Below are 11,837 nucleotides of genomic sequence, written 5' to 3' on the forward strand. Positions count from 1 at the left end.
TAGGCACAATAAACACTGTATTTTTCATAGATCTTTTTCACCATGGCAAAGAGCCATCTTCTGAGGGTAACATAATCATTGAACTATTTCTCAGTTGCTGTTGTCACTGATATCCTCTTACTCTTGAGACTTGTGAATCTGGAACAATTAAATGTCAGAATGATTATATGCTACATTAATCAACAATCATTGGTCTTGCAACTGGTTAGAATATCATACACACCTATATGCAACTCACACTGTATTTTGCTGAAGGAAGAGGCAAAGTGGACAGTGTGCTTTTGCTTAAAGAGCTGGGTCTCAAAAGATGCCCCCGTCCTTCCCATAAAGAGAAAAAAAATTGTAGATTATGTTACTGTACATCATCTACCTTGAGACATAGTAAAAGATCTGCTCCTGCCAATTTAAGAGGCCCTGTTATACTCCTTAGTATAAAAAACAATGCTTCTGTCTCCTTTTGCTACATGTCAGACTACATCAGCTCTGTTCTAAAAGATATGTCATGCTACCCCAAACTTAGGTACATCCTGCCAGAACAGCCTTCTCAGCCCCCAAAGCTCTACTGCTTTTGGATAACATCCAAAATTGTGCTTGACTCTAGCCTTAAGATACAGAAAATTCATCTTCCATGACTCTGGTTTTCAGTTGTTGGTCCACAACCCCCTGCAGATGCATTGGCTATTGCTAGAGAATGCAGGAAATATAACTAAGAAAAACAAATCTGTTCTCAGTACGCTTAAATTGGCAGCTCCATTAGGAATTTTTTTTAGGATATATAAAATTAAAAAGTTTGAAAACTTCTGCTCTAGGATCTTATAATCTAGGTATTAGGCACTAGGCACTGTATGGAAATATGGCAAGTAACAAGGGAACAGGGGGAGAAAGGATGCAGCTGATGGGTGTAGGATCCAGTAATTTCCCACATAAGAGATGGACATCTCTCAGTTTTTCTGTCAAAGAGATTGTGGTTTTCCTCATGAATGCTTTACATAGGTCTGCTCTGTGTCCTTTTTATGACAATGAACTTTTGATAGGATTAGAATGTACTGTGGCTAAATAGACCGTTGATTTTAGGAGGGGTTTTGTTCTTTTTTAAAAACAGCTGTGTGCTTTGAGGCAATATCATTTACCTGCTTAATTAGTAGATTTTCCTCCCCACTAAGATAGACAAACAAACACATAAATTCCTAGGAGTTTCAGGGTATTTTTTTTCCCTCATCCACAAGAGTGTTTTTTTTTTTTTCCTGAAATTGCACATGGTGACATGGATGACATTATTATTATTATTATTATTATTAATAATAATAACCTAAAAAGCAGACCATAATAGTTAAGCAGAAAAATATCAATGCAGGCAAAGCATTCCATATGACAGTGTATAAATAGATCTGGCTGAAAACATAACGATAGCTCTGCTGCTGCTCTCTCAAAGCTGAGCAGATCCTAATAAAAACAATGGGAACTGTCTCTTGCTGTCTTTCACTATATGAGAGGGAGCCATTGTAATGATACTGCCTATTAAAGTGGATGTAACTCAGTGAGGTAAACAATAATTATACAACAGGAAGCACAGACTGGGTGGTTCTGAACATGTTCGCAAATAGGTTCTCTCTGCTGGAGAGCAGTGGCTAGTTCTGCCTCTGCCTCCCGAATACGCACATGGAAGCGCAGAGTGCTTTACCCCCACAGCTGATCACTGCTCTGTCCTGTGATGTTGTTCCCTGAATTACAGTCTTCTGCAAGCAATGACTGTAAGAACCATATCCTTGCTTGGAACACAGGTAGTTGGGACTTTTGATGTTGAATTACTTTGCAGTTGCCGCCCAAAGGTTGCAGGAGTTGCCTAGTAGAGATGGACTTTAATAAAAGGCAGCACACACTGCACTAGTGAGGCCAAGAAAATAATACAGTCATTAGCACTGGCAACAATCTGCCTGTTGACTATGGTCCCCAGACCAAATGTCATTTTCTGCTCTGCTGTTTTGAGAGGTTGTGTGGTCTAATGGATCTTAATGAGGAGGAAATATTGCTCCTGGTTTGTTCCTGGTTGCTCCTGGGAGCAACCTGATCTCCCTCCCCTGAATAGTGGAGATATTAATGCTAGCTGCCCATTTTTTAGCTCAGCCAGGATAAATTAGTTCATATCAGCACAGTGCTTTGAAACTATGCTTGAACCCACTTACTTTTGAGTATCTTTTTCCCAAGGGCAAAAGGAGCCCTGTCCTTTGTAGAACCGGAGAGGCAGGAGGAGCTCTAGATCATAATGGTGCCGTTAGTGACTTCCCTAGGCTAACCTCGTTAGTCAGGAAGGACCTCAGACCTGGATGATGGGTGCTCAGATAAAGGATGCATAGATAAAAATTCTACTTAGCACAGAAATCTTACACATTCACTGCTGCAGGAAGAGGGAGAATAAATCTTATAACGGACAAGAAGGGAATAAATGTTCAAACCACAGAAAATAGGTCAGCTATAACATCCCACATCCATGTTCATCACACAGCGTCACAGAAACTGGACCTTCAGATGAGAGGATCAATTAACTTTGTCTAGTCCGTGACCTCAGAACCAAAGTATCTCAAAGGCATCAGTTAGCTGATCACTCCAAGATTAAGGAGGGCAAACACACTTCACATTTAGCTTAAGCTAATGAGTACGTACTTTCTCCCGGAAACAAATTATATCAAAACAGCAACTGTTCTTGATCTTTTCTTCTTGTGTATTAATTGCCCACATTCTAGCAGTCATGAGCAAGGATAATGTGTTTTCATTTGGTGGTAATGATTCTGATTAGACCATGCAGGGGACCATGCAACGGGTAGTGTTTTGATGATTTAGTGAAGACAAATATTTATCTTCCATAGCGATGTTGTGTTTAAGTAGATCATATGTTCATCAAACAAAGCATATTTGGGATCTCCTCTCTGATCTACCGCTTTACCTGCTACAGAATCAGAGTGCCAGCTCTAAGCCTCATTTCTCACCTGTAAAAGTCTGGAACACTAAAACATCTAAAGTGCTTTTGTATCTTTCTGAGGAGAGATAATGATAATAATTATTACAGCTCTTCAGTTCTTCACCCCTTATTTTTATTCTCCTTACTCTTAATGGCCAGAGTCTGCCATTTAGGTCCAATGGAAGTATTGTCTACAGAATATTTTTTTTTCTGTTTTGTTGAAGGGCATATTTATATGTGTGTGTTTTTAAGATAGAAGGTTTTAGAGACCTAAATCTTTACAGTCACTACTGATTAGGGAGAAAGACCTCCTTATCCTTCCTTCCTCCTCCCAAAAGGCTGACTTCTTTGATCCACAAATTGACATTTTGACACAGCTGTCAGAACACTGAAAAAAGGGTTTTTTTATTATTTCCAGTGCAGAAAAAACAATTGTGAAACACTGGTAGGTTTAACCAAATGAAATTGCTATCCTCCAGCTAGCTCTAATTTCCACAGTAAGCTCATGCACAACTGTTGCCTAGTCCTCTGTGAATTCTTCTAACTGTGACTCTCTTTGTAGCCATTATTCCATGAGCTGCCACTCCAGCGTGTCCTCAAATGGCTTCAGTACTATTGACTGGCAGAAAATTTTGTTCAAGAGAAATATAACCTGTATTCCAGAATTTTTTTTTCCCAGTGACAAAAATCTTATACAAACATCACTGGCTAACAGTAACTGTATTTCTGCTACATTTTAAAATCTCAGCAAACAAGTTCTCTCAAAAAATAAGAATTAGTCAATCCAGCGAATCTCCCTCATATTCACTTCTGAAAAAGCTCGGGTCTTCTTCCACCCAAAGTTTGGATGACCTGGGCCCAGGGGTCTTAAAGTACATCAGCAGACACTTACAGCTCAGCTGTCCCTGATCACAGGTTGGGCACTGCAGGTGGGCTAGCCACCAAAGGGATGGACAGAAATTGAAGTGATCAGCAGAAAGCCCCAAATCTCTTTGCCCATAGATACACTCAGAGGCTGAAACTTCATCTAGTGGCATATATGTAGCCAGAAAGACCAAGCCCAAAGGATCATTTTTCCTCTGGTTTCCTATTAGTTAATTTATACAGCTGCCTGCTCACTGAACAGCTTCTGTGACGCTTATGTCCTTAAATCTCTATGAGAAAACCCAAGTACCTTGGTCCACAAGATAACAAGGAAAAGAGTGGTCACTTTTGCAGAACTAGACTTGGCTGCATACCCTTCAAAGGTCCAGAGGATGACTTGGGATCATCTAAAGAGAGTTTCTGTTCTATTCTTCCTGTATCTGTTCCCCTGTTTCTTCTTAGTATTGTCTGGAAATGAAGAGATTTCTGTCTTTGTACTTCAGCACGGGTTGTTTAGGCTTATTTCAGATAACAGCTTGCATAATGACCAGGAATTGATAAAAGGAAGTCTTTTCTGGGGATGCCTTTATATTAATAAGGGCATTGTCACTTTATTTTCATAAAATCCTCCTCAGTGAAGACCAGAAGTTAAAATGTCTATCACCAAGGACAGTGTGAGACTAACATGAAGTCTGTAAACTGTGCTGATGTTCACCAATACATTAATATAAGGCAATCTCTAGGAAAAAAAACTTAGTGCACAGAGAAAAAATATGGAAATTTTCTGATGCATATTTCTTTGTTTTAAAAGAAAAATCCAAACTGCATTGTCCATTTCCAGTTACTGTTACAATACAGTACCATAACAGAGGCACTGATTCAATAAAACACCTGTACAGAGGTGTAATATGTGCTTGAATCTAAATCTATTCATGAGTACTTAAGCACACAAAGTTTAACTTTGTTGAATCAGAGACATAAGTAGGATAAATGAGTAACACATCCACTAAATGAAATAGATATGTGCATGGTTGCTGTTCTCTTAATACTTTGTGCTATAGCACCTTTTACACATGCATCTTCAGTTACTTAAAAGACTTTAAATAGTGATGTCTTGTAATACACCTTTGAGGGAGATAAGCACTATAGTGATTTTGCAGATTAGAAAGCCAAAACAAGAGAAGTTGTAGCCTATATTTTCATAAGTGCTTCAGTTTTTTGGCAACTGACTTGAAATACCAAAGTTGTGTTTTTCAGTGATAGCTCCTCTACACAACAGCCACAGACAATCCCATCGGACGCTTTAAACATTCAGCAGCTCAGCTAAAGAAGCCTCATGTTTGAAGCACAAGAACTGTACACCTACAATTGAAGATACCCTTTTAAAAACTGGAGCTGAAAACTGAATAATTCATTAAAGCGATAATCCTGACTCCCAGACTTGTTCTTTAATCCCTAAGGTCCATTTCAGGATAAAACTTCCCTAGCCAGGAAAGCAACTGAGGATCTGTTAACCTTTAAACAGATACATTTGTGCTGAACATTGAGCACTCGATTAGGTGCTTTCCTTAACTGATGCTCTGATTACACCAATGGGAATGCTCATGCAATATTCCTGGGTGTTGCAAAAGTGATCAATGTACACACACCCTGGGTTTGTCTTTCATATGGAAATAAGCATGAAAAAATATCCCCCTCACAGCTTATGAAAGTAGACCTTTTCCTTGGGTCAGTTGCTGTGCACTGATTCAACTTTAACAGTAGCTATAATATTTCAAAAGCAGTCATGAAAAATTAAATAGACATAATCAATGGGAATAACACACTGAATTAGGCAGGTCAGGGGGCTAGGTCTGTTTGTTCCCTGAGGAGGCAAATCAAGAGCAGAACATTAGCAGGCTTTGTAATGTATTGAGTTTGCATGACAGAGTGACTTTTTCTAAAGGTACTGAAAAACATTGGCTTGAGAATATTCCTGGTGCCTCACAATTAAACACAACTGGATTTACTTCAACTTATGTTTGTCATTAGTGTCAAAAGGGTCTTTCTGGCAACTCAGAAGGAAAAATCATACTTTCATCTTCCTAATGGACTTATACTAAATTCCAGTTGGCTCTACAAGTGATGGAAGAAGGAATTGCTCTTAGCAGAGGTTGTTCAGTTGTATGAAAAGTGCATGGTAAAGTGAAGAGTACAAAATATAGTAATTTGGTACTGCTGATAGACATGAAGGTTGGATGAAAAGACACTGTCTTGGCCTAGCTGAAGCCCACATTGGTAGCTTATACAGTGAAAGAACATACAAAAAGAAGTAGACTGTAGTTATTCCTCATTCTAAAGATTCATACAGGAATAGGATGCTGTGGGATCTAGGTCTCCTTTTCTGTGCAGCATTACCACATGTTGTGATCTGCAGTCTTGCTGGGTCACCAAGCAATACCACAGGTGCACCTGCAAGAGATGTTTCTAGAGTTCTCCAGAGTACATTTGGTTTGCTGGCTGACCTGGGCCACGCATGATTCATTGCTCTTAATAATCACTGCAGCAATGCAAAACTTCAGCTGAGACCTTTCTCCTTCTAATTTAAAAGGTATATTAGAAAGGCTTTTTACACTTGATTTAATACCATCCTGAGCTACAAGGCTATTGTCATACCTGCTCAAGGGACCCTGTTCCTCCCAGTGTAAAGCGATTCAGCCAACAAGTTATTGCATAGAAATGTACAAACAGGTAACTCTAAGAAGTAGCATGTGTAAATACTGACAGAGGGTCCAGATATTCTATGTCAGTTAGGTTAAACTGCAACAGGAATAGTTGTTGTTGTTAATATTGTCATAACAAAACATAAAACATCATTGACAGGGAATAACCTAAAATAACAGAAGGAAGCAAAGAATGGCTTCTTTTATTCATGTTTCATGGACATATTTCACCTCTGCTGCATGGGAATAATGATCAGTTTTCAACAAAGGACACGAGGAATTCTCCAGGATGTTTAGGAAAATACTTAAGTTCTTTCTGTGATAATAACGAAGATGAAGAAAGAAAAAAATACAACAAGATTTTTAACTTTTATGGAGAGATAATATTGTCTGTGAATTTCAAAACTGCACAGGAAAAAACTCTTTGGGAGTAAAGAAATGAGTTGTGGAGCATGTGACAGTAACTGCTACTAATTTTATCTTGATTCTCAAACTAGTTGAAAAGCTGCAGATAGGCAGCTGGTATAAGTCAGTACAACTTCATTGCAGCCACCAGAAATAGGAAGGAGGGGAAGTCTGAGCAATTACATTTAATGTTTTTTCTTTTTCTGTTTCAAAGTGTAAGCAGATAAGAGAGCAATGAAATACTAGAGTGAAGGAAATAAGAGTTTAGCACTCAGTGATTACTAATATGAGTGTTTACAAATGCATTCTGATGAGGGGACTCTAGCAGCAGTTTGGAAGAGTGAAATGCATTGGGGAGGTTTTTTGGGCTGGACTGGAAGCAATAGAAAAAGTGAAGAAAGTTGGGTACATTTAATAAGGTTGGTGGCTGAACAACAGCAAAGCAGATGAAATTCAGTGTTGATAAATACAAAGCAGTCTATGTTGGAGAAGGGGAAAAAATAGGCTGATATAATTTTCTGGGGGGGTTCAGTTAAACGTACCAGTGACATGAATGTAATTCCAGACAGATTAGCAAAGATGTGCTCAGTGTGCAGCTAAGCAAATAATGCATAAGGATATTAAGCAATGAGGTTTACACTGATTTATGAAATATTACTAGGCAATCATATTGGCCCATTATACAGGCCATCTATCTAAGTGGTGTGGCTTCATCTTGAATAGTGCATACTATTAAATGACCTTATCTCAAGAAAGACAGTGAGGAATTATAGGGGGATTGGAGAGGGAATAAGAACAGCCACGATGCATGGAAAAAAAATAAATAAATAAAAACAGACACTTTCAGCTAAAAAGAGAGTGAAAAAAAAAAGAATTCTTACTCTTAGAATGTAGGGGCATAGGTGAGGACATGTAAAGTAAAAGGTCTAATGAATAATACCAATATGTAGATGAGGAATTGTTCTTGCTACTTCAGACACAAAAGCAGGTGGGGGCAATCAGTTGAAGTAAAAGGTATCAACTTCAAAACCGATAAAAGGAAACACATTTTTCACAAAATTAATTGAACTGTAGAACACATAATTACACTGTAGTTCTCAAAGTCAAGGATGACCTTGAGACTGAAAAACTTTGCAAGGTTCAAAGAAGAACTGGGCATTTCTAGATACACCAGGAATATCCTGAGTTACAGTAGCTGATGCTAAAATAAATGGTGAAAGAGACAGCAAAAATCATACAACAGAATTAATGTAGCTGTAATTCTCTGTGATTAGAAGGGGACTTCTTGAAGGAGGCAGGTTATCTCATGACTATGGGAGAAACTGTTTTGCTCTTTTTTAAAAAATACCTGATTCTGGCCACTACTGAAGAGAGGCTGCTAAACTTGACAGTCTACATACTGGGAATTCTTTACTTTCTTAGTGCTGTGAATCTGAGACACACTAAAAACTTCATAAGAAATTCCAGTTGTGAAGAAGTGAGAATCAGATCCACATTTGTGGAGCTCAGTTCATAGAGCAAGAGAAACAAATGAAACACGTATTTCTAAGGCCATATCTACAAAATACAGTGGAGTGTGACACAGAAACTGCCAGGCTGGCCCTCAGAGAGCTGGCACAGCCATGCAATGCACCACAATGGCTTTGGAGATACCAGTTCAGATACTGAAAGCAGAACAGTCGCAACAACATGGAGCTTCATCAGAGCCAGTAAGCCTTGCTCCGTAGAAGAGCTCATTAGATAATATCGTTCCTAATTACAGAAGCACCTCTGTTTCTGGTGGCTCGGGACTCTTGGCACTGTGCAGAGCAGAGACTCAATGAGTGTGTCACTTCTGTCACTTCCAGTTGATGAAAGGAAAAGGATTAGACAATGTGCCGTTATTCCTGGCCATGATGAGTGACATTTGCTCCAGCACATATTTCAAATGGGACTACTTTCAAGGTAACTCAAATCAACAGTTCACTGGACAGTAAATTGAGGAAGGTGCTACCCAGCACCATTAATGGAAGGTGATTATTATTTTCTGATTTTTAGTGAAGTTTAATCTTTTTATTGTCTGATTTCTCATCCCAGATGTATGTGTGTGTCACTACCATGAAATTAGGCCATTTAAACAGGAGATGCAGTTTCGGGTTCTTCTCCTCTAAGTGACACTGTTTTCGTAAGTGACAGTAGATACAAATGAAACAGTTTCAAGATGACAAAGCGAGAGAAAACCAGTATCACACTGGCAAATGCTCACTGGGAATCTATGAAGTATGGGTTCAAACCCACACTCCCTCAAAGGAAATGCATTCATTTTCCTATTTGTATTTTCTATTAGGATGGATCTGAGCTGCCTGCAGAAGTAACATGCTAAAAAAAGTAGTTCGTCTACTCCTATTTTAACAATTCTGTTTCAGGATTTCTGGGCTTTTGGTGGGCTGTGGCTTCAAACAGCCATTCACTATGTGTGTGCTTAGGCTAGTGGTATCAGCACTTGAGAGACTTTGTGCTAGCCTTGTGGCAGGTAACTACAAAGATAAACTGCCTACAGGGTTAGGGTGAAGGAGAGCCTGGTTCCTGGGCCTGAAATGCTTAAAGAGTGGGCAGAGCCCTTGAAGCCTGATGGAGATGCATTCTTGAATCACTTCATAAAGTAACTTTTCGGGTTACTTCATATGTATGTATATTTATACATACACATATATACATATATGTATACATATACATATATATGAAGTAACCCTGATTTCCCACAGAATTGTGAACCCCTGTGAAAGTCTCCACCAAACCAAACTGGAGATCAGCACAGAAAGTTGACAAGGGTCTAGCCTCTCTGAGGACAGCTTGAGTTTGAAATACCCCTTGGTCTTTCCCCAACTAATGAAAATTAAAGTGCATGGCCTGCCTGACACCAGTCTTCCTATGACCAGAGAGCACCCTGTGTGTAATGCAAGTGAACTGTGCAGATTTCTAGTGACTGAGACTCTCTTGCAGGAAGTTTCACTGACACTTTTGCAATAGCACAAGTAATAACTGCCTAGAGCCTGGACTGAAAGGAGTTATTCACAGTCCTGAGCTTCAGGTTACTGTGTTCTTCAGGGTGTGTTAGAGCTTCCCTGACACTTGTAAAGGACACGATGAAATCTTCCTCACTTCTAGCCACTAACTTCAGCTAATGGGTACATGCAATGCACAGAGGCAGCCCTCTCCAGCTTGCTGCAGGGAATCATCTTCCAAGGGAAGCAGCATTCAAAATAACAGCTGTGACACCGAAGAGCATCGCACCAGATGCACAGCTGAATATTGGCTTGCGTTTACCTAGACAGCTGCAAAGGCACACGCCAGTAATGGCTGTATGTGCGTACGTGTGTGCTTACACACACACACACACACACACACACACACACACACGCAGAGGCGACGGCGGGGCCTGTCCCTCTCCAGGGTGCTGCAGCCGGGAGGCTCCTCCCGCCACCCTGCCCATTGCAGGATTTCCCATTTAAAGTTTCCACTGAACAACCTCAAAAAGAAAAAGAAAAAATAGTGGGGGTTCATTCAAGGAGGGCTTTTTCTTCTGTGCGTTACGGCAAAAACAATGTTTATATGACAGGTAACTCCCCCTCTCTCCTCCTGCCTTCCCCCCTCAACCCACACGCTTTAGAGAGGATTTTATTGAACTCTTGGCCTTTTTAAGAGCTTTGTGACACAGCTATAAAACCTGCCCTGTTATAACCACAATCGCACGACTGCTTGTCTCCTTGTTAGCGTTTTGTAACTCCCATATCTCGTAAATTGAGGCTTACACTTCGTGTACTTCCTTCTTGTTTGCTTTCTCCTGAAAGTCATGCTTCTCTACTCAGAAGTATTTCTGACCGTGGAGAACATATGCTATACTGGGGCCCGTCATTTTCAGCAGTTATCGTTTCAAGACCGGGCAAACGTGAAACTTGTGCTCGGGAAATATATTTTGCAGATTGTTCTGAAATAGTCTTCAGGTCTGTCCGCCTAAATACCTACTCACCTGGGACCCTGCAGTGTTTGCAAGTACTAATTATTCTTATGCACTAAAGGAGAGATTTGCAATTTCTAGGGCTTTATCGACAGACAAACTGCTTGCATGTTCACATTAAAAAACGCCCTCTCAGCTTTACTGTGCCTAGCGGGATGTTCTTCTAGATACTGTGTTTATCCTTAATAAAATAGTAGATTTGATTTTCCAGTTCACCACCTACCTGCTCCGCATGAAAGGGGATCAGTTTGGCTTTGAAAATTAGACTCTGACCCTCATGCCAGCCTGCTGGGAACTTCAATTTCTTCAGTGTTGTCTGTTTTGAATAATTCGCAGTAACTCGGTCTTTGAGACTTAAAGAGGCTCGGAAAACACCATCGGCATAAAGGGGAGGAAGTGAAAGAAAAGATCGGTGATTTTCTGTTAGTAATGCAGTGCTTAATGTTGCTGGCAGGTGAAAAGGACTCACCTTCTTGACAGCGGTGTTGGAGGGCTTAGAGGTTTCGCTTGGGGAAGAGAAACCTAGATGCTGCTATCTCCCTAGCACTAGCACGCATCTAGGCTCCTATATATCAGTATCAGTGCCTTCTCCTGGCAGATGTAGCTGTACTTTATAATGCTTCTATGGACACACTGCTCTGGACACAGATAAGTGATCACATGCCCTTTTCTGTTAAAGGTTTGACCATCAGTTTATTTAACTCTTTTAATTTCCGTCGGTAAGTGCCTATTAGCGATTTATTTGCATGGAGCCTGGCTCGCTGTTGCTTTGGTTTGGTCTTGCTCCGTCCCTTCCCCTGGCTTTCTGCCGCCCGCACCTTCGGGATTACTTGCTGTGCCTTCCCCCGGTGGTTTCCCGTCAGCTGTCAAACGCCTGCCTCCCCTCGCCCCAAACCACCGAAACCAGCTCTCC

Source organism: Apteryx mantelli, chromosome 1 (genome assembly GCF_036417845.1).
Source record: "Apteryx mantelli isolate bAptMan1 chromosome 1, bAptMan1.hap1, whole genome shotgun sequence".
NCBI lineage: Eukaryota > Metazoa > Chordata > Aves > Apterygiformes > Apterygidae > Apteryx > Apteryx mantelli.